This window comes from Hordeum vulgare, chromosome 1H (genome assembly GCF_904849725.1).
Source record: "Hordeum vulgare subsp. vulgare chromosome 1H, MorexV3_pseudomolecules_assembly, whole genome shotgun sequence".
Classification (NCBI taxonomy): domain Eukaryota; kingdom Viridiplantae; phylum Streptophyta; class Magnoliopsida; order Poales; family Poaceae; genus Hordeum; species Hordeum vulgare.
Window position 1 is genome coordinate 12,571,797 of NC_058518.1, and position 6,404 is coordinate 12,578,200.

Genomic DNA, 6,404 nt, shown 5'->3' on the forward strand with positions numbered 1-6,404 from the left:
AAAACAACTTGGCATGTTGCCTTGAATTGGTCAATCAAGGCCATGACAAAGAATTACGTTCATTTCAAGTATGTCGAGTAAGAATGTGCTCTCAGACGAAGCCTTCTGGTCTATCCAGCCATCCTCCATTGAACATGGTTTAGCTTTGGACATTCTTGAAAATGACACCAACTTTTTCAAGCAGGTGAAAATGCCCATGGTAGGTACCCATGCCAGGTTTGAATGATTTCCGAAATCATATGAAAAGTGCGACACGCTCGACTATTTATCGATCTTTTTTTTACCGAGAAGATTCCGGAATGCAAAATTTATCGAAAACCAAAACAATTTGGCATGGTGCCTTGAATTGGCCGTACAAAAGCATGTATGAGAAATTGGGGCCATTTTAGGGATGTCAAAAAAAAACGAGCTCCCGGCGGAACCTGCCCGAACACCCTCCGTTTAATATGGTGTTTTTTGGAGATTCATGAAATGATCTCAACTTTTGCTAGCATGGTGGGCATGCCCCTGATCGGCATCCATGCAAAGTTTGAATAAAAAGACTATATAAATCATAATTTAAGCATGTACATAAAACTGTTATTTCATTTTATTTTTGTATTTCTGCACGCGACAATGGACTGGCCAGTCGGGAGGCCTCCCGTGAAAGAAGTATTTAATTCATGAACGTTTGTTTGTTAAATTCATGAACTTTTATTCAAATTATTGAACCTTTTCACTTTTGTGAACATTTTTGTCGAATTCGTGAACTTCTTTTCAAATCGACGAACGTTTTTCAATCACCAGATTTCGCCCCCTCCTTGGAGCGCTAGGGATGGGCAAAAAGAAGGGCGAATCCAAGACTGAAAAAACAATATCAGTTTTCTGTCAGAATAGATTCCGAAAGCAGAACAATATCAGTTGGATTCAAATTCCTGTATGTACTAGCTAGGAGTACTTACTATATATATTGTACTAACGTACGTAGTACGCCTATTTATATACACAAGGGAATATACTAAGAGCACGCGCTTAGGCACGAAAACCATCGAGTCCCGGCCACAGCGACAGACATCGATCGATCGTCGTCGCCAACTCATCATGGGCAGCGAATCGTCGTGGTCGTCGTCTTCTTCTCCTGAGCAGATGATCGACGGGGCAGTCAAGGCTTTCATGTGCCTCCCCGGATGCAGGGATCAGTTCGAAGCCGTGCTGGACGCGTTCCAGGAGGTCGACGGATCTACGGAGAAGCAAGCGGCGTGCTTCGAGGCGGGGGAGGCGCTGCGAAAGTGCATGCTTGCTAGCGCCGCCGCGTACGAGTCCTACATCCGCGACGCCGACAAAAAGACATCGAGCCAAGCATAGCCCCTATATTTACATCTTAATTAGCAGCAAAAGTGATCTACCGAGCCTTCTTAGATTCCACAAAGAAAAGCTCTATTATGCATGTCTTACGTTGATTAATTATTAAGTACTAGTGTGTTTACATTTAGCACGTTTTTGATGTCTTCACTTGGAAGGATATTTGATTATTTATGAATTTTTGATTTTGCTAACCTCATGTACCATGGGTCAGGTTATTTGTTTCTTTTATGTGTGAGAGAGTTATCTTTTAGTGACCGACTATATGTCAGGCAGGCGTCGATTTTTTCTTTTTTTTTACCAGTCACTTTCTTTAGGCACTATCGGATTTTCATCCAACGGCTGTAGACAATGCACTGTTTATCTTCTTCCTCCCTTCCTTCGATGTTCCTCTATGCCTCCACCACTAAAATAGGTAATGTGGCACTGACTTTCTTCTTCTACGGTGATGTTGGAACAAAGGAAGAGGTGACTGATGCCTGAAAAAATTAGGTACCCGATAAATCCCAAAACCGTATTTTTATGTATGCACTTTTCTTGTAAGTTACATACACTTTGTAAACGCTTTTGGCCTGCAATATCTCATGCGGCGCCCCCAGTAAGCAGGTTTTTAGTATGGCGCGCCGGCTAACCACCCTTTTCAAGCAGACCCTTGTCTCGTCTTAACAAGGATAGGAAATCCTCAAAAACGAGACAAAAAATGAAACACAAGGCAAAAACACACACACTATTTAGAGCATCGTCGACCATGACCGATAAGCAGCCAAACTCATGGACGACGACACCAAGAAGATAGCGACGCCATGCATCGCCGTTGTCATGTCACCAACACCCAAATGCATCACCAGCACCTGCGCAGAGACACCTGCAGAAGATCTCCGCCGACCCATGCGGACCCAATGGGTGCAGCCGATCTATCGCTATGCGCTTGTCCGGACGAGAGAAAGGAGCAAGGTTCCCTAGGGAACTGCACTGCCGCTGCCCTCACTCGAGCTCGCCCGGTATTTGACGACTGCGGCGAAACGAGGTGAATGCAATGCTCTATTGTTTTCTTCTTCTCAAGACAGCAGGAAACCTCCTCCACGCCCTGGGCCTTTTAGCACCCAATTGTGGAGATAGAGGGCTGACAGGAGCCAGGCCCCCATGATTTCAAATATGTGCTTGTTTTACGGTATTAATATGTTCCTAAATACTAAAAAATCCAGCTGCACTATTTGACTGAAACAAACGCAGGAGTGTGCAGCAAGGATTTACTACATGAATGCGATAATGTCATTTCACTTTATTCCGTTTCATTTTTCTTAAAATACTATAACTTTTGAACCGAGCGTCAAAACGGTGATACTTTTCATGGTTGTGTTTCTTACGCCGAGCTCCCTAAAACTAGATCCCATATGTATAGATTTTGATCGGCAACCTTGGATGATATTTGAGGCAACTTTAGTGCTATATGAAAGCAGCTCTCGTGTTGTGGTTATCCATTAAGGGACATAAGTTACATACAATGTCGAAAACTTTTAATCAAATATCTATCATGATTCCAAATTTTAAAACTATGTGGGGATGGATCGTACGACAACCTTTTTTTCTAGGATAGTTTGCCGCCTATGCTACCGAGCACGCATGTTTTGACTAATCAGGTCACGGGTGTTAACTAGTTACGAAAATAAGGACATATCACAAGATGCATAGGGGTAATGAAAAAATTTATGGGGGGCGGTTCAAATAGTTGCCCACAAGCTTACACAAGTTGTTCAAATTTTACACGATTTGCTCGCAAAAATCATCAAAATCGCTAAATATAATGATGAAAAATACACATGAGTTGCTTTTTAAATGTACTGGAGTTGCACAAAAACGCACTAAAACTTGCTAACTTTTTTTGTGATACTCGAGTGCAGTTATGACAACTATTTACAATTAGCAGGCAACTGAACATCAACCGTAGGCAATTGATCATCAGTTGTAGGCAACTGAGTATCAAAATTCAGCAATTTCACGGTATTTGTAGGCAACTAAGCATCAACCATACACAACTAATCAACATTCATAGGAAACTAGGCATCAATGTTTAGCAATTTCATAGTATTTGTAGGAAATTAAGCATCAACCGCATTCAATTACTTGTACGTCGCACTAAATGCGTCTTATGTTTTGTGTGATTTTCCCATTTTTACAAAAATCAACCAAATAGGTAGTCCAACTAGGCTAAAAAATGAGTTGCTTTTTTATAACACTAAAGTTGCATCAGTATCATCAAAAGTTGCCCAAAAAAGTTTGTCAAAAACTATCCATATGGGATCTATCTTTAAAGAACTCGTCGCAAGAAAGTCAGCCGTGAAAACGGATCTCAATTCCGATTCGAATCAAAAGTTATGACTTTTTTTTTTAAATGCTAATAAATGCACGTGGTTTTTTTTGTTGTTGTTCGCAATTGCGTCCGCTACCGCGAGCGGGCGTCGCTGAGCTCGGTAGCCACGTCCTAATATCTTTTGACTTTTAGAGAAAAATGCACATGCTAGTGTAATTTGGCATTTGGCCTTCGTCATTGAAATTTCAAGCTATTTGGCACATCTGAAAATATGGTATTATTTCAGTGACAAAAATGCTGTAGAAATTCCAAAATTCTTTGTAATTTTATAATTTTTTTCAAAATTGAAAACAAAAGTTTAAATTACCAAACATATTTATAAAGAAGTAGAAGCAAAAATCCAGAAAATAAAAATACAGAAAAAGGAAAATTCAAAACGGAACATTCTCAAAATATAGTAAATTTGTTCCCGTCGCAAGCTTCGAGAAAATTGCCGACTTAGACGCTCCCGTATCATATTGCCAAAGTTTGCCTACCACCTAACAGGGCCGCACCACCACCCTGATGGTCTAGCACAACAAAATCATCGTCTATCGTTGTCCCCGAAAACCGGAGACTCTAGGTGACCAAACAAGCCAATAGAAGAGGAGAGAAGCCAAGCCATATAGGAGACGACATTGCCGCCATGGAATCAACCGGTGGAAGCAGCGCCGGTGGAGGCCCATGTGCACGAGGTCAACCCACCGATGGAAGCAGCGCCGGTGGAGGCCCATGTGCACGAGGTCAACCCACCGATGGAAGCAGCGCCGGTGGAGGCCCATGTGCATGAGGTCAACCCACCGCGCAGCGCGGCCACCCATCGGTTGGTGGCATGCATTGTGCCGAGGTGGCCGCAGGAAGGCACTTGCCAGAGCTCCGCATCCTCGAGGACAGGCCATAGTTTGACATCTTCTACTCTCTATCTTTGAGTTTGAATTTCTGATGTTTAGCTGTTGAGTCAATCGGTGTAAGCGTGTTGCATTGTTGAAGATATAGAAGTTGGTGTTAGAAGGGGTGACGCGAGTGGGTAGTAGTAACTGGAGACATAGTGCTACGATGGGATCAAACACATCAAAAAGAAGCATTACTTGATATCAAAACCCTAGATGGTTGTTGACTTGTCTAGTTTGTAGATGTGACATGTGGGTCTGCTGGCGTTTTTTTTTTGCCATTATGCTCTATGAGTATGATTTGCCAAAAATCAGAGTGAATGGGTAGGTACAAGCATATATATATATATATATATATATATATATATATATATATATATATATATAAGTATTTTTTTAGTCCAGGTTGATGTCTAAAACCGGTACTGAAGACTGACCTTTAGTCCCGGTTCCAGACACGAACCGTCGGACCCTTTAGTCCCGGTTGGTGGATGGAACCCAGACTAAAGGTCCCATACGAACCAGGATTGGTGCCCGCCGAGTCCGGACCGGCGTCCTGGTCGTTCGAAGTCGATCAGGACTGATGCACGCATTAGTCCCGGTTCGTAAGTCGATCAGGACTGTTGCTCTGATCTGACAAAGAACAAATCTATGTTTACTACTAGTGTGTACACATCATCCGCCGTGCCTCTCGTGAAAGCTAACTTATACCTTTCAGGAAAGAAAAAAAAATAGAAAACACATTTTTTTTCGTTTCTGAGAAGCATGATCGTGCCTCTCGTACAAACAAATCCACGAAACAAAACCGTACATCTCATAAAAAGGAAGTTTTTTTCTTTTCTGAATGGCAGGCCGAGGCTCTCACAAGAGCAAATCCGCGCCTCTCAGGAAAGCAAAATTACACCTCTTGTAAAAAAAAAAACACGAAAAAAACGTTATTTCCGTTTCAGGGAGTGATCGAGTGATAGTTGGGGGTCTTCCTAACAAACACTGGTCAACTAGTTGCTCCTGCTTGCTCCAGGCTAATGCACAGCCGAGGGACAAGTTATTTTCCTTTGCTTAGTATATGGCGATGGCCCAAATTAACCTGGTTCGTTCGGCTTCCGAGCGACGGACGACTTCAGAACGAAACTGGTGACGGACAAGAATACTAGTTCGAGTCGAACTCATCATCATCTGGATATCAAAGTACGTACGTGCGTTCATCCATCCATAAATACAAGAGAAAGGAGCACACACCTAGCTACGAAAACCATCTGAGTCCACGGTTTTTTCGCCCTAGCTACATCTTCTCGTAGTTAGACCGCCTATCATCGTCACCGTCCTCATGGAGAGCGAATCCCCGTCGTCCTCGTCAGCGGATCCTCACCCGTCGGCGCAACCCTATGCCGTCGTCGACATGGCTATCAAGTGTTTGAACCAAGGCGCATGCCGAGACAAGATCGAGGCGTTGGCTGCCGCGTGCGTGGGGCAAGAACCACCACCGGACGCCGACGCCGACGAGGCCCGCGCCAGCGCGCGGGAGGCGCTGGTGAAGTGCATAATGGACGTCGTGGCAGCCGCTGCCCGTGAAACGGCGGAGCAGGAGGGAAAGTCGAGCTGATTGTGATCGACGCCGGTTCTCTCATTACTCATTAGCTAATTGGCGCTATATACAACCTAGTTTCTTCATGGATGTTTTGGATAGCTTAATGATGTGGAGTTTTTATGATGTAGAGTCGTAACTTATTTTAGATCCCTGCTATTTGGTTTTGAGAGGGTTGTCTTGTGTACGCACATCATGTGCGCAGCTTTGTAATGCTTTCATCATTAGTTAATTCAGC